General features: G+C 42.6%; 1 non-coding gene across 1 annotated transcript; it reads left to right on the top strand.

The window, feature by feature from the left end:
- The first annotated feature begins 2800 nt into the window (after positions 1-2800).
- Positions 2801-2935, top strand: LOC115833190. The gene has a single exon (XR_004028635.1). It is a non-coding gene; the product is annotated as a small nucleolar RNA SNORA70 (small nucleolar RNA).
- The last annotated feature ends 7523 nt before the right edge of the window (positions 2936-10458 follow it).

Raw genomic sequence — 10458 nt, 5'->3', positions numbered from 1 at the left:
TGGCCTCATGGTGGCTCCCCTGAAACCTTCTAAATCAACATATTGAGGGTATTTGCTTTCACAAAACAATGACTCATAAAAGTGGTTGCTTTTAATTGCAGGCTTGATAACGTTGTCGTCGGAAGCAAGTCCAGGATGTGAGATGGGAAGGAGAGTAGGTGGACTCATGATGAAAGGACAGAAATCAACTGCCATCTTTTCCTGTTCTCCCATAGCAGTGGCAGTGATCACAGAGGAGAGATGCCTATGTTCACCTCTCCCACTGGATGGATGCTGAGCTCTTAGAAACTGACTTTCCAGTGGATACAGAGGCTCACACCTATAGTCCCAGAACTTTGGGAGGCCGAGGTGGAAGGATGGCTAGAGGCCAGGAGTTTGAAGCTGCAGTGAGCTTGAGACCAGCTTGAGACTAGACCCTGTCTCTATAAAAAATGTTTAATAAAAACTTAGCTGGGTATAGTGGCATGTATCTGTAGTCCTAGCTACTTGGAAGGCTGACATGAGAGGATGGCTATGTCCAGGAGTTCAAGGCTGCAGTGGGTGAGCTGTGATTCCTTCACTGCACTTCAGCCTGGGTGACAAAGCAAGATCCTGACTCAAAAACAGCCAGGGGGAGTAGGAATAAAAGAAAAGAAAGCAATAGACTTTTCTCCCTCTCTATTAGGCAAAAGCAGACTGGGGATGGTTTTAGAATCAAGGCAAGAATAAAGATATGTGGCTAGAAGACCTGCTGGAGGGGGAGAGGATGTCCTCAGGAGAGACAGAGGACAGAGCTTCATAGAGGAGCCGATGAAGGGCAGCTGTGTCAGCCTCTGGTGGCTCCGGTAGAACCCTCGTAGTTTATGATGCACCAGCTAGATGATACTGGAAGGTGAGGCCAGCCCAAGTCTGACTTTCAAGAGAAAGTCATTAGGCAATATTGGGAGCGATGTTTGGTTGCTATTTTGCATGTATGTGGCTGACCTTTGCTCCATGAACGTGATGGATTAGCCAACGTGCGATTAGTGAATAGCAAACCTCGCAGCCACCCTGTGAGCTCAGCATGAAAGGAATGATGTCATAGGTAGCAGGTCACCTGAGCCATATTCCTGTCTTCCAACTGCAACTCTTATCCCACCCTCCCCTCAAAGTGCCCCCAAAATAAGAGGGCTTGACCAGCCTTGGCGCAGGGGTGGAAATTGCCATGAGTCACCTCCCACCTTCTGGTTTGTATGTGACCCTTTGTCACTTCTGACCACACAGGTGCCACCATTCCTAGGGGGCAGCCCTAAGTCCACAGCCCCCTTTTATGTCTGCTCAGAGGTAAACACAACTAAGAGAACTAAGGGAACATTTGAAGCACAGCCTGAAAAAAGATACGATTATTGGCTGGGCACAGTGGCCCATGCCTGTAATCCCAGCATTTTGGGAGGCCAAGGCGGAAGGATCACTTAAGCTCAGAAGTTCAAGATCACCCTGGGCAACGTGGTGAAACCCAGTTTTCTAAAATAAAAAAAATTATCCAGCATGGCGGCAGGTGCCTGTAATCCCAGCTACTTGGGAGGCTGAGGCACCAGAATTGCTTGAACCCAGGAGGCGGAGGTTGCAGTGAGCTCAGATGGCACCACTGCACTTCAGCCTTGGTGACAGAGCAAGACTGTCTCAAAAATAAAAATTAAAATTAAATAAAAGATATTGTTATTCAACAGCAAGACATGACCTTCATTTTTCAAAATCTACTGAAGGGGATAAAAATAAAAGTGAAAGTCGTGTCAGCTGACTCCTTTACCAACCTTCCCCTTCTGTCCAAGAGTAGCCACTGGTGCTGGCATGTTCTCTACCCCGAAAAGGATCTTAGATGATGCCTGGTCAGCTTCCCAGTGGATATAGGAATCTCCTCAACACTGAGAATGAACCAAGATGCCTTGGTAAAATCATCCTACTGATAATACTTCACAAATAACACAGCCTTTTCCCTTGAGAGTTGGGAAATACTGGTTTTTACCCCAATTTATTAAACTCTGGCAGGATGATACAGTATCGTAGGGGTGCTATTTTACCCTTCATAAAATAGACATAGGTTCTACCATGTCTAGGCTTCTGCAGAGGCCTCAGAAAACTTCCAGTGATGGTGGACGGTGGAAGGCAGGCACACCACACGGTTGGAGTAGGAACAAGAGAGAGGGGGGAAGGGGCTACACACTTTTAAACAACCAGGTCTCACCAGAACTCACTCACTATCCTGAGGACAACATCAAGGGGGTGGTGCTAAACCACTTATGAGAATTCATGAGCACCCATGAGCCAATCACCTCCCACCAGGGCACACCTCCAACATTAGGAACCTCCTTCCTACCAGTGGGCAAAAAGCAATAAATCACTAGCCAGGACAATTCAATCCATGAGTAGCAATAGAAATGACCTCAAAATTCCAAGTTATTTTTCTTAACCAAACAAAACTTTTAAAACTTCAAATAGAGGAAGTTGTGTCAACAGTTGCTAAGGTCATTATCTGCTGAAGAGATTATTAGTAAAAGGAAGATTTTATAAGAAATGGAACTCACCTACTGGTCTGATTAAGAAAATTCAGCATGGAAAGACTTCAACCAGAAAAGTGAGAGAAATATTTCATTCCTGCTTGAATAACAGGGGCATTTGAAAGGAAAACATGTGTGCCACAGAGTGGAGAGTGAGCTCATCCAAGACAAGACTTAGATCATGTCCTTAGCTGTGGCAGGACGAGGTGGCTCCTGGTATAGGATTCATGGGGGTTGGTGACTGTATTAGTTTGTTCTCACATTGCTATGAAGAAATATCCGATCTGCAGCCAATTAAGCTGACTGAGTTCCTTTCCTCACAGGGGCCAGGTGTGCAATGGCTGCAAACAGCAGCTTCCTTGGTAGTGTACACAGCCTGTTTCTTGTATGCATTGCTCTAAGGGACCTTGGAGACAGGCCCTTCAGATGGATGTTCATGTCTCTGACCTAGTACTACCCCAATGTAGGCTCCAAACAGACACGCGAGGTGCCTTCGGAAAGCCCCAGGGCACTGTGGCCGGGGTTCACATTGTACCATGGTTATCATGTCCATCTGCACCAAGCTGCAGAACAAGCAGCATGTGATTGAGGCCCTGCGCAGGGCCAAGTTCAAGTTCCCTGGCCATCCCGAAGATCCACATCTCAAAGAAGTGAGAATTCACCAAGTTCAATGCAGATGAATTTGAAGACATGGTGGCTGAGAAGCAGCTCATCCCAGATGGCTGTGGGATCAAGTACATCCCCAGTTGTGGCCCTCTGGACAAGTGGCAGGCCCTGCACTCATGAGGGCTTCCACTGTGCTGCCCCCTCTTAATATTCACCAATAAATCCTACTTCCTGTCCAAAAAAAAAAAAGAGGAAGAAATACCTGAGAATGGATAATTTACAAAGAAGAGTTTTGAGGCCAGGTGCGGTGGTTCACACCTGTAATCCCAGCACTTTGGGAGGTGGAGGCAGGTGGATCACAAGGTCAAGAGTTCAAGACCAACCTGACCAACATTGTAAAACCCAGTCTCTTCTAAAAATACAAAAATTAGTCGGGTGTGATGGCGAACACCTGTAATCCCAGCTACTCAAGAGGCTGAGGCAGGAGAATCGCTTGAACCCGGGAGGCAGGGTTGCAGTGAGCTGAATCATGCCACTGCACTCCAGCCTAAGTGACAGAGCGAGACTCCATCTCAAACAACAAAAAAAAAAGTTTTGATTAGCTCACAGTTCCACATGCTGTCCAGAAAACATGATGCTGGCATCTGCTCAGCTTCTGCAGAGGCCTCAGAAAACTTCCAATGATGGTGGGCAGTGGAAAGCAGGCACATCACGTGGCTGGAGTAGGAACGAGAGAGAGAGGGAGATGGTGCTACACACTTTTAAACAACCAGATCTCACCAGAACTCACTCACTGTCCTGAGGACAGCATCACGGGGGTGGTGCTAAACCATTTATGAGAATTCATGAGCACCCATGAGCCAATCACCTCCCACCAGACCACACAATTTGATATGAGATTTGGTGTGGACGCAGGTCCAAGCCATATCAGTGACCGTGTACGATCTTAACCACTCAGCTAAAATAATGGCTACATGTAACCAACTTAAATGACCTTAATAAACTCGTAACCTGGCATTTGGGCCACCTTGGGATCTGCGGTAGCTGAAGCATAACAACCAACCAACCTGCTGGGGGAAGATGTGACTCAAAACACACCTGCGGTGAGTTATTTTTTGGTATCAGTTTAAAGCCCAAGCACTGATGCAATTTGGTCCTCTTTAGAGCCAGGCTTCATCAGACACTCTCCCTGTTAATTAGCTGAGCTGTAAGATGTTGCTAATAGCTACACATCTTGTAAACATGTTGAGCAGGCCCTGCCCCTGAAGAGCCTGCACTGTTAAGTGATATCTCAGCTGGGGCAGGCAGAGCCGGTCTTCCCACCAGGGAGCGGTCGCAAGGTGTGCAGCCTCCACTCAGCATCAAAACATCGTGCTCTGAGAGGTTCTCATTTGATAGTTGTTCCCCTAGAGGTGACTGTCTTTTGGTAGTAATGATAACAATAATGAGAAGGAGAATAAAAATGAAGAGGCAGAGGAGGAGTGGGAGAAGGAACTTGCCTTTACATTCACTAGAGAGACTAGAGGCAGTGAGATTGCGAACATTCTGCTTTCTTCCCAAGGTAAACGGAGACATCAAACCTTCCTTGCAGAGAAGAAAATCTCTGTGAGTGTTCCTTAGTCTGCTGACATGGCTGATCAGCTGCTCTCTGGCTAACTACCAAAACTAAAACCATAGCAATGAATGATGAAAAACAGTTTCCCAAAACAGCACCCAGATAGGAAACTGCAGAGGCAGAAGAAGGAATGAATGAAGAAGTGGAGAGGCCACATGGCTGCAGCTCTGCTTGCTAACTTGATGTTTGAATTCTTTTGCAGGATCATGTCCAATCTTGGGTATTCAGAGGTATATCAGGGAAGCTGACGGAATAAACCAAATGCGGAAGAATCCTGGAGTTAGGGTGAACAACCATCATAATTTTCTCTGACTCTCCCAGTTTTAGTACTGAAAGTCCCTGTCCAGGGAAACCCCTGAGTCTGAGGCAAATCAAGATGGTTGGCCACCCTGCATAGAGTCATAGAAGTGCATGGTTAAAAGAGACCCTGGAGCCTCATACAACTCCCTCATTTTGGCCCAGAGAGGTCAAAGAGGCAGCACAGCAAAGAGCTCAATGTCTTCTTAATAAATGATGAATAAATCTATTGTCTCATCATGTGAATAAAATCACCAGAGATTATTAAATGTAAACATGGTATGAGACAAGGACTGGCACCAGAGTGAGGTGATGTGGGATCTAATCCTGGCTCTGCCACTGAATGGGGACCTTGGGTAGGGGAGCTCTGACCTGACAGGTACTATACACCGATTATTTCATTAATCTGAATTATACTCCTTTAAAGGAGAATTAATATGCCTGTTTAACAGATGGAAGAATGGGCTCAGAGAAATCAAGTAACTTGCCCAATATCATAGTAAGAGCTAAGATTCGAAGGTCAGTTACTCTGACACCAAAGCATATGTTGTTGCCAAAATAGCCCCTACACTGGTACAAAGCCGATGGCAAATCAGCTGCTTGTTGCTCCCATGAAGGACTCATCAGATGGGAACAGCAATTGGAAGAGATAATTTTTTTCCATTTGTGCAGTGCAATTAAGGATATAACAAAATCATCACAGAATGCCCAAATGATTGATAATTGAGAGACTAGTACCAAGTCTACTTCCAAGAAAGATTTAGATTAGCTAGTGCATGTATTTAACCTGAGCTCTCTTTCCTTTTTTTTAATAACAAACTCAGCATCTGATTGATTTTTAAGCTTAAGTTCACCAGTTTCTCATCTCCACCAGATCAGAATATAAACTGTATGAGGATAAGAATTTTGTTCACTGCCATAACCCCGGGGCACTTATGCTTGCCATGTAGTAGGTTTGCAATCCATATCTTGAATGGAAGAATGAATGAACAAATGAAAGAAATTCAAAATTCAACATAGGAATGTTAAGTAATCTTATTATGTATATATACATGTGATAATTTATTTAAAAGTTGATTGAGCACTCAATACAGGAGGTAGAAATAAGGGAAGTAAAGATTTATCTGCCGTGCAAATATTAACCAAAAATTATTGGATGGATAAACTATAAGAATCAAATTGATCTTTTTTTTTTAATAAATTAGAGCTTTTTTAGACTAAAGGAGGTTAGTAGAAGGTTCCTGTGATGAAATAAACAATCCTTTTAGCAAGATAATAGTGATCATAAACTCATTTTTCTAAAACAGTTGAGGATTTGCTTACAGTGAAGGACTCTTTTATGGTAAACTTGAGTCTCACTTTCCTTTGTTTATGTGGTGACATACATGTAGGAAGCAAAAAGCTGAATGCTTTTCTCTTTTGTTTTTTTTGAGACAGGGTCTCACTCTGTCACCCAGGCTGGAATCACGGCTCACTGCAGCCTTGACCTGCCAGGGCTCAGGTTATCCTCCCATCTCAGCCCCCCAGATAGCTGGGACTACAGGTGCGCCACCACACCCGGCTGATTTTCGTAGTTTTTCATAGAGGTGGGGTTTTGCCATGTTGCCCAGGCTGGTCTCAAACTCAGCATATGTTATAAACATAATTTCTCTGATAGTAAGGATGATATATGTGGGCATTCAGTACTAGGAGTTTGGGGTTTATGGGTGTTAGAAGTTTTATACCATTTACCGTGCTCTATGCTCCTTAAACTAGCTCGTGCTTGAAAATGGTATTACCGTACATATCTTCAAATATGTATATTTGATAGTGGAGAATAAAAAAGAATAAATCACATAGCTTTAAAAATGATGTCAAATACAGCTTCAGCCTTTAAAACACATTTTAGAGGAAAAAATTAACTTATATAGAGTTAATCATAATAAAACAACTTCTTAGGTTTGATAGCAGATCAAAAGTAAGCTTAAAAGTAATACACAGTGTTTAACGTTTATGTATAAGTTTAGTGGTCTGAGAAATAACTTTCTGATTGTACGGCCACTCTGTATTAGACATGATATTAAGGTAATGATGGAATATGTTCTTTCTTTATGGATACAAGGGATCTATTACCATAAAGAATTAATTAAATCTGTTACTATATCAAGAAAAATAGTGCATAAAATACTAATGCTACAAGAAAATGTGTCTCAGCCGGGTTAACAGATGGGTGAAGTGTGAAGGCAGATAAACTCTGCTTCTTTGGCTTAGTCTGTATAACTCCCTACAACTATAACTAATCCTCTTTATTTGAACAACTTCAAAGACTCTAATTTGACACACATGGCATGCATACAACAGACACACTTTTAGTTCCTGCCAGCAGGTAATTAGAAGCAACAAAAAGGTATGTCTTGATGAAGAATTGCCTCGCTGCCCAAGCCACCACTTCAGCTGATCCAACAGAAATTCATCCTGTTACAGACCACTGCTCAGAGGCAGAGAAGGTCTGGTTTGCAGAGGAAAAAAAAAAAATCATCCAGCCAATCAGACTTGAAATTGATCAATTTCATCCCATTATATTTATGTACAGAAAAAGCCTATTACTTTTTGTATATCTAACTTTATAACCAGGTACTTAGTCATATTATTTCTAACAGCTTTTCAATTGATTTATATGGATTTTAGAGATATATAATGATATAATCTGCAAATAATTTTTCCCCATATTTACAGCTTTTTTCCTCTTATCTAATTGCACTGGCTAGTACTCCTAGAACAGTATTAAAAAATAGTTTCCATGGTGATCAATATTGTCTTTAATAACGGAAAAAATGGTTTTAGCATTTTGCCATTTAGCATCATGATGGTTTTTCAATTAATATGTGCATATGTGTTTACATCTTAATTTATTGTGTCCAGAATCTATTCCTAATTGAAACTTTTAAAATGAAGAAATGATTGTCAAATTTTGACAAAAAAAGCTATTTGAGTCACAAAAATATAATTATGGGTTTTTTCTTCTCTTACCTATTAATATAGTAAATTATGATAATAAACTTCATAATAGCAAGCCTTCCTTGCATTCCTATGATTTTTGCATTTTAATAAACTTCTAAATTCTTTGTGCTAGTATTTTCTTTAAGAATTGTACTTAAAGACATACAGTATAAAGAGATAATCAAGGCCAGGTGCAGTGGCCCATGCCTGTAATCCCAGCATTTTGGGAGGCTGAGGTGGGCAGATTACCTGAGCTCAGAAGTTTGAGACCAGCCTGGGCAATGCTGTGAAACTCCATCTCTACTATAATACAAAAAATTAGCTGGGCATGGTGGCATGCGCCTGTAGTCCCAGCTACTTGGGAGGCTGAGGCAGTAGAATTGCTTGAACCCAGGAGGCAGAGGTTGCAGTGAGCTGCAGTGCACCACTGCACTCCAGCCTGGGAGACAGCAAGACTACGTCTCAAAAAAAAAAAAAAAGAAATAATCAGAATTATCCCTCTCCATACTGGCATTTCTATATTCTTTGGCTCTGTAGGAAAGTTGGTGCTGCTAATACACCTCTAGGATTTATTTGCTGTAAGCAAGTAATAATAATAATAATAGTAGCTCACACTTCTTACAGCATGTATTCTGTAATAGATGATGATCTGAGAGCTTGTTACATAATGCTTTCAATCCTCAGAACAATCCTGTGAGGCAAGTACTATCATTATTATCATCATCATCTCCACTTTTCAGACAAGGAAACTGAGCTTATTCAAGGTCACATAGGTAGTAAGTCACAAAGTCCAAGCAATCAGGCATGACACTTTGTGTTCTGATTCCCTAAGTCACTCGTTTATTCCACCTGCAGCATGTATTTACTCACTGCCTCCTATTTTGAAGACACTTCACAATATTTTCCTTTTAAAAAGCAAATGAATACTTTGATGAACATCTAGGTCTATGCAGTAGTTCTAAAATGTTTGTATCTATTTATTCCAGGCACTATTCCCATACAGCTCTCTCCCCAACCTTTCAAAATTTCTGTCCTAACTGCTGTGATCCAATATGTCAGGCTGAGGGAATATTAAGCTGAGCCCAAGATACTAGCCTAGTCTGATGGCATTCTGGCAGAGTCTATGTGGATGCTCCTGGAAAGGCAAGGTCTTAGTAACAAAGGAGAACCGAATATCCATGTCAGCTGGATGACCAGGCTGTTGCAAATGATGCTACCCGACATGACATGTCTCGTCTGGAAAAGAGAGAAAACTAGCCAGATGTGCAGCAAGGCATGAGTGCCTGGCCAGTAGAAGGTACAAGAAAATAACCGAGGGCCAACTACAGGCAGAGCGTGAGAGCGGGGCAGCGTCTGGGAGGTGCTTTCACACCGTATGTCTTTTCCTTTGCCCCACAGCCCCTGTGGCATTTTTGAGGTGTTAGCTCTTGATTTCTTCTATTACCTGGTTTACATTAGCTTCCTGAAGCCCCTTTGTGTGGGTTGTAATGTCCTCTGTGACGGTGATAAATAGAAGGCACCCTGGCCAATATTTTGGGGAAGGAGCCTTGTGAATGGGCCTGATGGGTTGGGGGCTGGGGAGGATGGAAAGAATGTTTCCGCTGTAATCCGGCATTTAATCACTGGCGCTGAGGACAATGGAGGCTCCTCCACCCTCCCAAGGCCTGATTTCATTTGGCAAGCCCAGCCCTCTTTTGTCAGCCTCACAAGGAGGTCCCACCCCTCCGTGCTCCACACAAGGTTCGCTTCCCAAGTGTCATTGAGATGAAACAGGCAGAACATGGGCTGGGGACTGCTGGGCTCAGCCTCTCTCTGCCACCAGCACCGGTCCTTCCGTCATAGGCCTTTGTGACTCTGTGAATCTATAATTCCAGGAACTTTTATATTTAGTGTTCTCAAAGCGAGTGCAACCCGGTGGAATGCGTTTCTATATATATAACTTTTCCTAAGAAAATTACGATTCCATTCAAGAGCCAAAGAGTGCCAGATGGTTCCCAGCAATATGAAATGATAAGCACAGTGGTACTAAAATGAAAGGAAACCTCTCAATGCCTTTCATTTCTTCCTTTCCCTTCCAGCCCTTATTATGGCTATCTAATTTTATGTAATAATTACAGCAAATATGTGATTTTTTGTACTTTTTTTCAGCCAAGTATTTTTTAATATTGCTATGTTGCTTTCAAAATAATTATGTTAATGCTAGATACTTACACTCACGTTCCTGTGTTAACATTTACCCTGTTGCCGGACACAGATATAAAGGGATGTCATACTGCAGGATCAGCCCCTGGAATCAGAAAACCTCAGCTTTGTTCTGCTTTTATTCCAACAGTGTGATCTGTGTACCTTAACCACTCTGAACACATCTCTTCATCCATGAAGCAAGGGTCACAACCGCACCTACTTCCCAGGGCCACGGTAAAATCAAAGGAAATGATACATATG

The sequence above is a fragment of the Nomascus leucogenys genome, chromosome 25, assembly GCF_006542625.1.
Source record: "Nomascus leucogenys isolate Asia chromosome 25, Asia_NLE_v1, whole genome shotgun sequence".
Taxonomy (NCBI): Eukaryota; Metazoa; Chordata; class Mammalia; order Primates; family Hylobatidae; genus Nomascus; species Nomascus leucogenys.
This window is presented reverse-complemented; position numbering and strand designations above follow the sequence as displayed.